At 46.7% G+C, this 15,140-nt stretch overlaps 1 protein-coding gene and 1 long non-coding RNA gene across 2 annotated transcripts in view; both read left to right on the top strand.

Annotated features, from left to right (window-relative positions):
- The window catches only part of FTO (FTO alpha-ketoglutarate dependent dioxygenase), a 1,490,677-nt gene that overhangs the window by 1,428,178 nt on the left and 47,359 nt on the right, over positions 1 to 15,140 (top strand). The gene's annotated exons all lie outside the window — the stretch shown is intronic.
- Positions 10,510 to 11,779, top strand: LOC146776265 (uncharacterized). The gene is made up of 3 exons (XR_014972134.1): positions 10,510 to 10,566; positions 10,654 to 10,715; positions 11,228 to 11,779. It is a non-coding gene; the product is annotated as an uncharacterized LOC146776265 (long non-coding RNA).

The following is a 15,140-nucleotide window of genomic DNA, read 5'->3' as shown; positions in this document are numbered from 1 at the left end:
GCCGGGTCCCGCGTCCTCTCTGCTCCTGCGCTCATGCCTCCAACAGGAACAGGAAGGAGGCAGCCAGGCTCCCTCCCCTAAGCCAATCACAATGCTGCATGCAGCCTTGTGATTGGTCGGGATGGCGCCCAGCCAGGGGCTAGTGAGGTGGGCATGTTCTCCATGCAGGCTGCAATGCTGCCTGCATGGAGAAGGGGAGAGTGCGCATGACTGGTTTGGGCGGTCCGAGAGGGCCGACTAAACAGTCTTTGCGCACTCAGGAATGGGCAAACCACTCCTCCCCCGCTCTGAACACAGAGCAGAGCAGCCCCGCCCGCCTGCAATGCGCAAAGCAAACATAAAATGGTAACAACTAAAAGTTATTGCCATTTTATGTTTTGGGTTTCTCGCACTGCGGGAAAGCAGTGGGGCGTCCGCCTCCCTAGAGGAGGAGCTGCCCCTGATTACCCCTCATATCGCCATAATTATGCGAAAGCAAAGTACACGAATTTCACACACCCTCTACTATAAAGCAGATACTGATTTTGCAGTGAGCATTTAATACTAGTTTGCACAAGGTTATTTACAACGCCAGCTAAATGACTCAAAATCTGTTCGAAATGCAAGTGATTATTATTTTTGTAGCCATTTACGTGATGTAACAGGTGCCTATTTAAAATAAACAATCTTCTGATTTCACACGCTTCGGTCTGGGAGCTGGTATGGCAGTATTGTATAAAAACAATTCTCCATAATGCGCGCATTGCACAGTAGCCTCCGGCTACACAGTGAATATTAAAACCTTTCACGCTAAGAATAGCAGGGAAACTAAAAGTGTTGATGGTGGGACCAATCTTTTCTAATGCTCGTTGTCATGTCGACTAAGTCCAGACTCATTTGAATTAACCTCAGCTGACAGAGTCACATGATAGACATAATTTCTTGTAATTTACCATCAGCAGATCTAACCTTCCCTCATCAAATATTCATAAAGGCATGATTCTCAATGATTTTCTGTCGCTTTTCATATTTACAGCGTGTTGTCTTCCTCCCTTTTACTGTAATTCGGGCACAATGCAAGTCAGATGGAATTAAGGTTAAATTGCTTTAGCGGCTTCTCTACCTGAAATCAAAGCTTGTCAATTGGGAGTGCGGTGATCCGCATTGCAAAGATGGCTGCTGCTTCTGACCTCCCTAATGTTATTAGACAATACATAGGACTCAATATACACATAGGTGCATAGGAATGTACTCTTTGGTCATTGTAGCCTCTGTCAGAACATTTTAGCATGCATGCATATTCACAACAGTACAGCACTGTGCATTGTATTATGTGTTTTAATATATTCCTTGCACCCTGATGCAGAGCTGTGCATTCCAGTTCCATGCATGACTAGCTTTCCCAGGCCGGGGTTTTCTTTGTATTCTGGTGCGTGTATTTGTGTTTACCCCAGTATTAATTCACGGCTACAAGTACCATAATGCAAAAAAAAAAACACTCTTGGAGTGGATGCGCTACTAACGATCAGAGTCTGGGAAACATGATAGCCAGTGGCGGCCTGCACAGATCTAGGGTGGTGAGGCAAGGGAGTAGGAAGGTATGATTGTAAAAAAAAAAGAAGAAAATTCACTGACCTCCTCGCCGCTCTGTCCCACGTCGTCTCGCCTCGCCTCAGAACATGAAGCAGCCAAGCTCCCCTGAGCCAATCACACCGTTGCAATGCAGGTGTGATTTGCTCCCTTAAACCAATCACAATGCTGCAATACATTGCTGTGATTGGTATGAGCACCGTGGTTCGGCGCTCAGACGCGCACCGGGGGACTGGGCATGTTCTCCATGCAGACTGTAATGCAGCCTGCATGGAGAACATGCTACCGTGCGCATTACTAGTTTGGGCAGCCCGAAAGGGCCGGTCAAAGCATCATTTGCACTTTATTGTGCCCACCACTCCTCCCCTGCTCGGCGAGCAGAGCAGCCCCACCCCTCCCTCATGCTGCCGCAGCAGGGAAGAATAAAATTATAATAACATCACTTTATCATTTTATTTTTCCTTTCTTTTCCTGCTGCCCAGCAGCAGTGGGGCAACTCTCCTCCGCCTTAGCAGAGTAGCAGCCACTGATGATAGCTCCTGTCAGCGAAAGGTAGGCAAGAAAAGTAGGCAGCATTGTGTTGACATAGCAGTGGAGAAGACTGGGGCGGAACACAAATTGCCCCCCCCCCCCCCCCCCCCTGCAGAATGTCCGGAGTAGCCCATAAGACTACTATGTCTCTCAGATATTCCTTGGCTAGACTGGGGGACCCCTGAATGTTTGTGGGACCCCTGAAGGGGAGGGGGGCCTTCTGTACTGCAGGGGCTGGTGTTACGCCCCTGTAAGAAAAAGGAGAAGTCTGTTATGTATGTTATTAACCAACCTACCATGGGCTCGACAGAATAATTCCCTCTAGATATGTCTCCGGAATTTAGAATTATAATTTTCCTAAAGTCCAGTGCAGGAATGGTGTGTAATTTTCAGCACTAGAGTCAAAATAGAAAATGTTCACGCTCAAGTGTCTCCTGAACACATTAAAATAGCAATTCTTACAGTCTTATGGAGCATTTTAAAGTTCTCTTTAGGTGGTGCCCAATGCTGCTGCCTTACTTCATCTTTTGCTGCCTTTCAGAAAGTCTGGCCCTGCTAGATGACCAGCTTGAATGTGCCAGTGTGTGGGCGCATTTTTATGTTCTCATAGAAAAACCAGCTGACACACTGGCCCTTGGGCACTGCCAGTTGGGCCAGTTTGAGACTGCTGAAAGCCCATTCCAACACAGCTCTGGTCCACTAGGAAGTCATTTGAGGAAGTGTCTCCTTGACCCCTCATTGATAACCAAAAGTCAACATATGCACTGTGACCCATACCACAGTGTTGTGAGCAGTGCTTAACCTGGAATGAAAAAGGTGATATTTACAAGAGGAACTACTCTACAAAGCGTAACTAAGCAACCTTTATAAGAAGCATGACCTTTATAACAAAGGATCTGGCCGAGCCCTCTGCTGGTTAAATCTATAAAGAGAACCTTTCCTCTACAGAGAGAATAACAGAAATTAGCAACACTTTCAATTAACATGTGCCCAAGGTCGATTTTCCAGAAGGTTTTTCTCAGACTATCCATGCACCTAGATTTTAAAATTGCAACACGGAAACATTTTGGAAGAGAAAGCATGTCATCTGCAGGCTTCCAAATGAATGCACAGGCAATGTTTTATATTTAGGAGGCGGTTTTTGAACCTACAAATGTGTAAAATAACCTGATTTTCACCCAAAGGCGTGCGTGGGAGAAATCCTCCAGAAAAGATGTAGTTTGGAGGTATTTCGTTTTACATCTTCATATCTTCAAATTCTCACTTACAGTTTCCTTCTTTTGTGCCTGTAGAAGTGAACGTACAGTGGCACCAACTTCTCGTATGTCCCCGATAATCAATAGGGCATTGGGACCGAGTACCAGAGTGGCTTGTGTCTAGGCAATTTACTGTTCCTGAGCTGACATCGCTGTGATGTACGCCACTGTGCAGTGTTCAGTAGATGTAAAGCTGCATACATTAAAACAATCAATATTCGAAGCACTGCATGATTTGTTATACAAAGGGCATTTCTGGTTTGATAGGGTTGCAAATCGTCTGGTCGCATATTATCCCTGTTTTTAGGTTGAGCCTGGGCAGCGCATGCGCTGCTGCGAGGCATGCGGTATTGGAGTATGGCTTTGAAGCCCCGCCCACTCTCCCCCATATTTTTAATTGGCTTGTGTCTTTACCCTTCGTAAACGCTGGCTTCCAATTCGTTATTAGGCTTGTTAGTCCCTCTTTGCTACCGCCTTGTCTGCATTTGATACCTCCAATAAGGACTGGACCTTTTACTTGTCTTGTTACACGGTCTGCTTTATCTTGGCTGTGAGCACTATTTTGTTTAATGATTTGTCCCCATACTACCCACTACGTCGCAGCACGCCACCCGCTTTTATTTTATTTACTAATGGCAGTCCGCTATAGCTATATCAGCTGCGTTTCTTTATTTATATTAGCAGCGCTGTCCGCTTTAAGTATAGCAGCCAGGCTTACTTATTTATTGATTTTTATGATTGCTTGCTTACTAGCGCCCATTCAGCGCTTTCACATTCATGAAGGCTGCGCCCCTTTCTTTAGACAAACCACGCCTAAAGAAAGGTGCGCGGTCGCTATTAAAATGAAAGCGCGGCATGGGCGCTTTTACAAAAAAAACCATTTGTTTGTCAACTTGACAAACAGATACTTTTATTTGGCAAAGCGCCCCATGCCGGGGTTTCACTTTAATGTCGGCCACGTCCCTTTCTTTAGATGCGGCTTGTCTAAAGAAAGGGTCGCGGCCTCCATGAATGTGAGAGCGCCGCATGGACGCTAGTAATTTGCAATGCGATAGGTCTCGCATTTGCAAGAGTTTAAGCTATTGCATTGCCAATAGCACAAACTCTTGTAAATGCGAGACCTATTGCATTGCAAATGCATGATATATAGTTAGTAACTTTTTCCTAATGATCAACATGCATAGGAGAAATACTGCTTAATAAAACACACACTTAAAAATCAGTTCTCAAATCCACACCCTCTTCCTTAAAGTACTTATTGTGACATGAACATACTTGTAAAACGTGCCCGTTAAATAATAACTACTTTCCTGTGTATAATTTTTGGAAAATCATAGAAAATAAATACCCTTATTGAGAGTAGTGGGATTGTGGGAAGAAAACCATAAAGCATCTGAAATTATTCATATTTTGAACTGGGGACACTGACAATGGATTTGGAAAAACAGTGACATCATCACAATATGATGTTTACTGGGGAGGTAAGATCTATTGGCAGCATACCACAGTCTCTTATGTTTGAGTCAGTGCATTTCTCTCTGTTAGAGCTAGCTACGTGCCTGGAGATCCATTCACACCCGCATTCTTGTACCCATTCATACAGTCACTCACCCATTCACACCCACATCCTTGTACTCATTCATATAATCACACTCACCCATTCAAACCTGCATTCTTGTACTCATTCATACAGTCACACACCCATTCAAACCCACGTTCTTGTACTTATTCATATAACCTCGCACTCACCCATTCACACCCGCATTTTTGTACTTATTCATATAATCACACACTCACCCATTCAAACCGGCATTCTTGTACTCATTCATACAATCACACACTCACCCCTGCATTATTGTACTTATTCATATAATCACACACTCACCCATTCAAACCGGCATTCTTGTACTCATTCATACAATCACACACTCACCCATTCAAACCGGCATTCTTGTACTTAATCATATAATCTCGCACTCACCCATTCACACCCGCATTTTTGTACTTATTCATATAATCACACACTCACCCATTCAAACCGGCATTCTTGTACTCATTCATACAATCACACACTCACCCCTGCATTATTGTACTCATTCATATAATCACACACTCACCCATTCAAACCCGCATTCTTGTACACATTCATACAATCACACACTCACCCATTCAAACCCGCATTTATGTACTTATTATCACCCATTCAAACCCGCATTCTTGTACTCATTCATACAATCACACACTCACCCCTGCATTATTGTACTCATTCATACAGTCACACACTCACCCATTCAAACCTGCATTCTTGTTCTCATTCATACAATCACACGCCCATTCAAACCCACGTTCTGGTACTCATCCATATAATCTCGCACTCACCCATTCAAACCCGCATTTATGTACTTATTATCACCCATTCAAACCCGCATTCTTGTACTCATTCATACAATCACACACTCACCCCTGCATTATTGTACTCATTCATACAGTCACACACTCACCCATTCAAACCTGCATTCTTGTACTCATTCATACAATCACACACTCACCCATTCAAACCCGCATTTTTGTACTTATTCATATAATCACACACTCACCCATTCAAACCCGCATTCTTGTACTCATTCATACCATCACACACTCACCCATTCAAACACGTATTTTTGTACTTATTCATATAATCACACACTCACCCATTCGACCCCGCATTCTTGTACTCATTCATACAGTCACACACCCATTCACACCCACATCCTTGTACTCATTCATATAATCACACACACTCACCCATTCACAAACGCATTCTTGTACTTATTCATACAATCACACACTCACCCATTCAAACCCCGATTCTTGTACTTATTCATATAATCACATAATCACCCATTCAACCCTGCATTCTTGTACTCATTCATGCAAACACACACTCACCCAGTCACACCCACAATCTTGTACTCATTCATACAATCACACACTCACCCCTGCATTATTGCACTCATTCATACCGTTACACACGTGCTACAGTTAAAAATACCTCTGAGAATCCTTGCCTTAATTTTATTATTGGCGGCTCAGGATATGTTTAAAATATGTGTAATGCAACTAGTGAGGATTAATTACCTATCAGTTGACTATGTGTGGCGGTCTACATGTTTCAGCCCCCGCTGAGTGACTTACGGGGCTTTCTTCAGGACCAAGAAGGTGATGTGAGTGGCGAAAGGTGAATGAAGCCACATGCCAAAACCAATGTGGTACCTCCACACGTGCTAAGGTGTGTGGTAAAAAGTGTGAAAAAAGGGTCGGCATACTCACTGACAAATTAAATAAGCAAAAAATTCCTGTGGGAAGCAAGAAGACAAGACACAACATATTTCATTTCCAATTCCATGCTGTACTTCTTCCGATACTTATGCGGAACTACTGGCGATCCTTTTTCTCCAATCCTAACCCACTTCAGGTGTTACTTATTAATATTGGCCTCTCCCATCATATTCCGCATTACCCATATGCACAGCAATTTATCTTGGATTAATAATATATACTTATTCCGCTCAGCCCTCCACAGGGCTTGGTCGCCCCACTCACTGCTGCCCCTCCTGCCTGCCTTTGCCGCCTCCTGCCTGCAGATTCCTTCGCTCGCTGCCCGCTGCTCCTGGGAATTTCCTGCTGCTCCTGGGAATTTCCCGCTGCCCGCTGCTTCTTGGAATTTCCCGCCGCTGCCTCCCTGCGGCCCCGCCCCCCTGTGATTCCATTCGCCGCCCCGCTCCCGCCACCCATCTGCTCCTCCCTCCCGGCTCCTTACTTATGACGCCCCCAGAGCGACCGCGCAGCGGACGCGCGCAGCGGGAGCGCCGATTGAGCGCCGAAGGTGCGCTAAAGGTTAAGTTCGTCTGCGCCCGTCCGCGCCTGGACCGCGCCCAGCGCCAGACCCCCTGGTCCTCGCCCTCGCCAGCACACCCTGCACATCTACGACGCCAAAACCCTCCACGCACTCAACACCGGCCGAAACACCGCCTGCTACCGTGCCACCCCGAGACGCACCCACGGACCCTTCACCTGCCTGACCTGCCTCTTCACCGGCCTCCGACCCAACACCGCACCTGCTAAACCGAGCCCCAGCAACAAACACCTGATGTGCATCCTGCTCAACACCCGCTCCGTTCACAGGCATGCCGTTGAACTCTGGAACCTCCTCGACTCGACAGCACCAGACATCGCCTTTCTGACGGAAATCTGGATGAACGCCTCCTCAGCGCCTGACGTCGCCATCGCCGTCCCAGAAGGCTACAAAATCACCAGGAAGGACCGCGTCAACCAGACAGGAGGAGGCATCGCCATCATCCACAAGAACACCATCCGCATCACGACCAACTCCGATGACACATTCACCTCCGCCGAACACCTCCACTTCCAGATACACACCGACCCCAAGACCACGCTCAGAGGCACCCTCGTCTACAGACCACCGGGACCACGCACACAGTTTAGCGAAGACATCACAGACTTCGTCAGCCCGCACGCCATCAATTCCACCGACTACATCCTCCTGGGGGACCTCAACTTCCACCTGGAGGACAACAAGGACCGCAACACCACTGCTCTGCTGGCCAACCTGGCCAACCTCGGACTCAAGCAACTGGTAACCACCCCCACCCACTACGCCGGCCACACGCTTGACCCAGTCTTCTCATCCAGCAAATACGTCACCTTCAGCCACTCCACCAATCTCCAGTGGACTGACCACAGCTGCATCCACTTCAGCTTCAGTAAAACGACGACCCACCACCACCCTCAACAAGCCCCCCGCAGGAGCTGGAACAAGATCACCGGCGACCAGCTCACCACCTTCCTCAGCCAGAACCCCCCCACCAGCTCAACGGACCCCAACGAAGCCGCCAACAACCTCACACAGTGGATCACCAACTGCGCAGATGCCCTCGCACCACTGAAGAAGAACCCCCCCAGCAGACGCGGCAGCAAGAAAGCCTCCTGGTTCACCGACGAGCTCATCACCTCCAAGAAGAACTGCCGCTCCCTGGAGAACACCTGGCGCACCAACCAGACCACAGACAACATGACGGCCCTCAAACACGCCACCCGCAAACACCACCAACTGATTCGCGCCACAAAGAAGACAGCCTTCAAGGAACGACTGGACAACAACACCCACAACAGCAAGGAACTCTTCAGCATCGTCAAAGAGCTCTCCAACCCCGACGCCGGAAACAATGACATCACTCCCTCGCAAGACCTCTGCGACTCCCTCGCAGCCTTCTTCCACGACAAGATCGCCAACATTCACAACAGCTTCGGCCCACCAACCACGAACCCCACCACCGAACCGATGCCCCCCACCGCCACCCTCCGCACCTGGACCCTAGTCAGCACCGAAGACACAACACGCACAATGAACACCATCCACTCCGGATCCCCTACGGACCCCTGCCCACACCACATCTTCAACACGGCCGACCACATAATCGCACCCCACCTCCGCGACATCATCAACGCCTCCTTCAACACCGCCACCTTCCCGGAGTGCTGGAAACACGCCGAGATCAGTGCCCTGCTGAAGAAACCAACTGCAGACCCCTCCGACTTCAAGAACTACCGCCCCATCTCGCTCCTCCCGTTTTCTGCCAAAGTCATCGAGAAGACCGTCAACAGACAGCTAGCCGCCTTCCTCGAGACCAACGGATCCCTCGACCACTCGCAATCCGGCTTCCGAGCCAACCACAGCATGGAGACCGCCCTCATCGCAGCCACAGACGACATCAGATCCCTAATGGACAACGGGGAAACTGCGGCCCTCATCCTCCTGGACCTCTCCACAGCGTTCGACACTGTCTGCCACCGCACCCTGGTACAGCGCCTGAACAACACCGGCATCCAGGAGAAGGCCCTGGAGTGGATCACCTCATTCCTCTCCCCGTTCCGGTCAGCGGCCACCAAAGTCATCTGCGGCGTTCCACAAGGGTCATCGCTCAGCCCCACCCTCTTCAACGTCTACATGAGCCCCCTCGCAACCATCGCACGTCAACACAACCTCAAGATCATCACCTACGCCGACGACACCCAGCTGATCCTCTTCCTCACCAGCGACCCGGACGCCGCCAGAGCCAGCCTACACGAAAGGATGAAAGACGTCGCCGAATGGATGAAGAACAGCCGCCTGAAACTGAACTCAGACAAGACGGAGGTCCTCATCCTGGGATCATCACCCTCCGCCTGGGATGACTCCTGGTGGCCCCCCGCCCTGGGAGCCACCCCCAAGCCAACGGACCACGCACGCAACCTAGGCTTCATCCTGGACTCCTCCCTCTCGATGACCAGACAAGTCAATGCCGTCTCGTCTTCATGCTTCAACACCCTGCGCATGCTTCGAAAGATCTTCTGGTGGATCCCCACCGAGACCAGGAAGACGGTCACCCAGGCCCTCGTCACCAGTCGGCTGGACTAGGGGAACGCCCTCTACGCCGGCACCGCCGCCAAACTGCAGAAGAAACTCCAACGGATCCAGAACGCCTCAGCACGACTCATCCTGGACATCCCCCGAGACAGCCACATCTCCGTACACCTGAGAGACCTGCACTGGCTCCCCGTCAACAAAAGAATCACGTTCAGACTCCTCACCCACGCACACAAGGCCCTCCACGACCTGGGCCCCAAGTTCCTCAACAGCCGCCTGACCTTCCACAAGCCCACCCGCCAGCTCTGCTCCGCCAGCCTCGCTCTCGCCACCGTCCCCCGCATCCGCAGAGCCACCGCCGGAGGAAGATCCTTCTCCTACCTGGCAGCCAAGACATGGAACTCCCTCCCCATCCACCTCCGGACAACGCAAGACCATCTCGCCTTCAGGAAGCAACTCAAGACCTGGCTGTTCGAGCAGTAGCGTTCCCCCCCCCCCCCCACGCCTTGAGACCCTCCGGGTGAGCAGTGCGCTATACAAATGCCTATGATTGATTGATTGATCGATTCCCCCTTCCAAGATGGCCAACGGAACTCACTCCATGTCCCAGGCTACTGCGCATGCGCAACACACCGGCACCTCCCGGGTCTGCTGAGTCATCGTAGACCCGGAAATGCAGCCTCGCACAGTCAGGAGCAGGAACCCTCACTACTTAAACCTCCGCATCCCGGCATTGCAGACACCAGCCGGGACTGCGGGGACCAGATTCAGGTTATCAGGCAGAGGACTCTTCTTTACCAAGTAAGGCCTTGTATCGCTCTTAAACGCTGCACCCGAGTGAGCCTTTCCCTACCTAGCTTACAGGAGCGCTGTCACTTTCAATTTCAGATTGGATGCGAGTTGAGCCTCTCCCGCCGAGCCCCGATTTACGCTGAAAAGCCTATAGCATTGTAAATATTGGTGCACCTTTGTAACCCCTTTTTTAATCCTTCTGCACAATGTATACAATGCCACGCTTCTAGAGATCCTTCTTCTCATATGCCGCCGCAATGGGGCCTTTCTCTCAGGTGCGATGTACAGCGTAAATGCATAAGATATTCAAATTAAAGCACGCTGTGCGCACGTGACCACGGGGCTCTTTTCCCAGTGCCCTACTCGCACGTTTCAGTGCAATATGCACCACTGTACAGCACATATATAGCGCCCTAAGCACTCATATTGCAGTCATTATTTATCTTCATTTTCACAGGAATGCAGCTTGACCCACGTCGTCCTGTGTATTTACTTAGCCAGCAGCATGCCTCACAGTATCAACGCATGCCGCAATCTGCATGAGCATATTCTAACAGTCACTGTAGTGGCCTTCCTCGAGGACAACTACATAGCCTTAATACAACCAAAAAGATTGCATTTTATGATGCTAAACTTTATATGTTGTGTCTTGTCTTCTTGCTTCCCACAGGAATTTTTTGCTTATTTAAAGTGTCAGTGAGTACGCCGACCCTTTTTTCACACTTTTTACCCCGCACCTTATCGCGTGTGGAGGTACCACATTGGTTTTGTCACGTGGCTTCATTCACCTTTCGCCACTCACTTATCACCTTCTTGGTCCTGAAGAAAGCCCCGTAAATCACTCAGCGGGGGCTGAAACATGTAGACCGCCACACATAGTCAACTGATAGGTAATTAATCCTTACTAGTTGCATTACACATATTTTAAACATATCCTGAGCCGCCAATAATAAAATTAAGGAAAGGATTCTCAAAGGTATTTTTAGCTGTAGAACCTCACATCACATTTACGCACCATCACCAGCTCCGCTGTAATCAGGCGTCATAGCACAACCGGGGGACATTCGGCCACCCGGTTGGGACCCCAATGATGAAGCATGACACCAACTAGGTTGGTGTGTGAGTGGTCTTTTAACAAAACCCAATGGGTCCCAGCTCATGCCACAAACAGTGACTACAAGTAATTACATGCACATAGTGGGCCCGTCCACATTGTTTAAGTACTATACGCTTCTGGGGACAAGGACGCGCCCCCATAAACCCTTGCTCTCCCATAGATTTCTCTGGTCTTAAATCCACCTCATGCCTCTTTAATCCACTGCCAGATACTCTCTGCCACTTTATATCACTCTTGCAGGTTCCTGCTTTCTCCCTTTGTGATGATTTTGCTTTCTTTTTCTTCCTCCATCTCTCCGATTTGTGTGTTTTGACCTCTTCCTGTCTGGAAATGTCTGATGCTGAAAAATAAGTGCCGATCCCCCAACATATGTGCTGGTGGCCCCCAATGGCAATCACTGGCTCAAATCAAAGCACTAGCCCTGCCTCGAGATCTATGGCAATGCCAGGACCCTGCTTAATTAACACCCTGATTGTTCACTGAGATGTGTTCTCCTCATTGAATCAAAGGTGGCACAGTGGATAAATATTTTCTCTTGACATGTAGTATTTGATTAATTGATTGAGCACACCCTCAAAGCACATCATACCTTATGAATTGTCTCTAGGGGTATGAATTAAGGTTTGTGTCGTTACCTAACCAGTATACAAAACTTAACCTCAACTATGATATTTAAGGGACTTAGTGTGTAATTTGTAACATACATTTATGTATTATGAACACAAGAACCCAATACATTTCTTTGAACAACATTTGTTCAGTAAATATTTAATTTTTTAATGTTATGCTACATCAGAGTTCCTTGTAAATGTTCCCCCTGCCCAACCTTTGGCTTTGCACATGTGGCATTGAATGCAGGGCCTAGCCTATTGCCAGTCCCTTCACTGGCCCCATTCATGGTTGACCTACCTGCACTGAGTGCAGTCTTTTGCCATGCACAGCAGGAATTCTCCATTGGGTCTGAATTCCAGGTTCTGTCCCCTCCCATGCTGCTACATGGTATTTTTTTGGAGCAGGGAGGCAGGGACAATGTGAACTCTGGCATGGGTTTTTAAACTCACCACCTATTTTGGACTCACAACCCCAGGGGTGAGAAGCCCCAGGAAATGCCTTGGGCTCAGGAACCCAGCCCCAGAATCTGTAAATCTCATGTCAAAATAGTTTTATTTAAACATTTTAGAGCATGAGGGTGGATCAGAGTTCAGAAAATGCTTCCATTGTCTGCCTTGTAGCACCACGAATTACATTTTTTCCAGGATTCCAAGGATCGAGCCCCCGCATCCTCTAATAATGGCCATAGCAACAATTGTGCTATTAAGGGCAGTCAATTAAAAAGCTCTGGTTCCGAAGCCAAGTTTGGGTTCACAAACTCTCAATGGACAACAAGAGAAAATACTTTTCTGACCAATGAGATTTGTTTATTTTCATTTGTTTTGTTGCAGATAGTTTCCCACCCTTGATTTGTGAAATGTCTGCAAATTCATAGTCAAGAAATATTTGTTTTCCTCATTAGTCCTTCAAAGCCCTCCTGATAACCTTTTTAAATAGAACTTTCTGAAAAAAACTACTAAATTTATTTACACCAAACCATTCAAAGGCACTGTTCTTCGTGAAGTACTAGTTTCAAGCCACGTTTGGTGTAATTCTGTTCAGTGTTTCTTGTTGTAGCAAATAGCAAAGATTCCCATGTGACCTAACACTAAAAAAACACCATTAATGTATGCTATTTGATTTATCAAACAGTACCAAAAGTCTTAATCATAACTACAATTCACTATTACTGACGGTATAGTATATACTTGTGTCTTTTTGTTTGCACAAGAAACAGTGGTATGAAAATTCACATTTTGAAAGCATCCTTGAAAAATGGAGAATATTAAAAATATTTCACAGATCCCTGTGAAATATGGATTTATTCATCATCATAATGAAGGTCCTCAAACCACTCTGCAGAGCTGTATCATCGTCAGGGCTACGATGAGTATGTGGCATGCAGGGCCAAATTGTAGAGCAAGGTATCTAAATTATGCCTAAAAAACACAAATTGTATGGCACATTCTGTAGCAATATTATTTTCATCCATTTGAGGTAGAAGCATTTTTTGTGTGAAATCTGCAAATTTTAATAAGTATGTGGAAAATGCAGTAAGTTCATAATTGCACGGTAAACAATGCAGCCACAGAATCACATAAAATCCACTGCCCATCAGCAGTCTCCCTTGTTTTCTCTGTACTATCCCTTGTTTTATCAACAGTGTATTCAAGAAAAGTAAACAAGACTAAACAATCTAATTCCAATTGGTTCCCAATGTTAGCTACACCTGAAAATACACACTTTTTTAAGCTACCTACCCCAAACTAAACATGTAACATAAAAAGACCTATTGGAAATGTGTGTAAGATTGTCCAGTATTGCTATTTGGGGGTTTTGGTAACATTTACAAACCACTCTGCGATGGTGAGGGTCAGTGAATTTAGGCCAATCGGTGACTGCCGCGTTTATCGCATAATTATAGATTTTCCACATTTGCCATATAATTTGCCACATAATGTGCTACATAATCTACAAGATTTGCAGATTTTACCAAAAATATGTTTTCCAACACAAATGGATAAAAAAACTGTGCTTACAGGAAATGTGTTGCATATTTTAAATTTTTACTGCATAATTTAGACAAGCTTGCTACATAATTTGGTCCTCCATGCCACACAATCCATGTAGCCATGACAATGTTAAAACTCTGCAAAGTGGTTTTGGGACTGTCATCATGATGATGAATCCTATATTGTACAGGCAACCGTGAAATATTGGTTTTAACTCCACTGCCTTTTTGTGTAATAAAAGCACCAAAAGATGTTTAAAAAATGTGTACACACACACACAAACATGTTCTAGGGAAGTTAGGGTTCTTTACCCAGAAAAGAAAATATTTTTTTATGAAAAAGTATAGAAATTCTTCTCAAAACAATCTACATCGGAAATAATGTCCTGGTTACAATGCAAACGCTGAAAAAAAGCAAATGAAGTTCACCCGTTATAGTGAAAAATGGATTTATAATCTCCAATGCACTGTGCAGATCACAACACAAATTACATTACCAACATACTGAAGTTGGTGTGGAGGCTACAAGGTCATGGGCAGTGAACTGGGGGAGTTATGCTTGTTCATCTCGCCATACCTGAGATTTCACAAGTTTTTAGATTTTATGTTGTGACCACGAAGTGCTACAAATGGCATGTTTTTGGAAATATATATGCATCTGAGGAAGAGTAGATCACTTGTGATGTTTGAAGGTGCAAGCAGCATGGTGATGTAGAGAAAACAAATAAATACTGCTTTCCAAAAACAAAATGGCTTTTTGGCTCAAGATTAAGGGATCCTCAAATGATCAAGCAACTGAAAATCAGAAGAGGTAACTGGGTCCTCTATAAAAAGAAATTACAAATTTAAAAATTAGTTTTAAAA

The sequence above is a fragment of the Triturus cristatus genome, chromosome 12 (genome assembly GCF_964204655.1).
Source record: "Triturus cristatus chromosome 12, aTriCri1.1, whole genome shotgun sequence".
Classification (NCBI taxonomy): Eukaryota; Metazoa; Chordata; class Amphibia; order Caudata; family Salamandridae; genus Triturus; species Triturus cristatus.
This window is presented reverse-complemented; position numbering and strand designations above follow the sequence as displayed.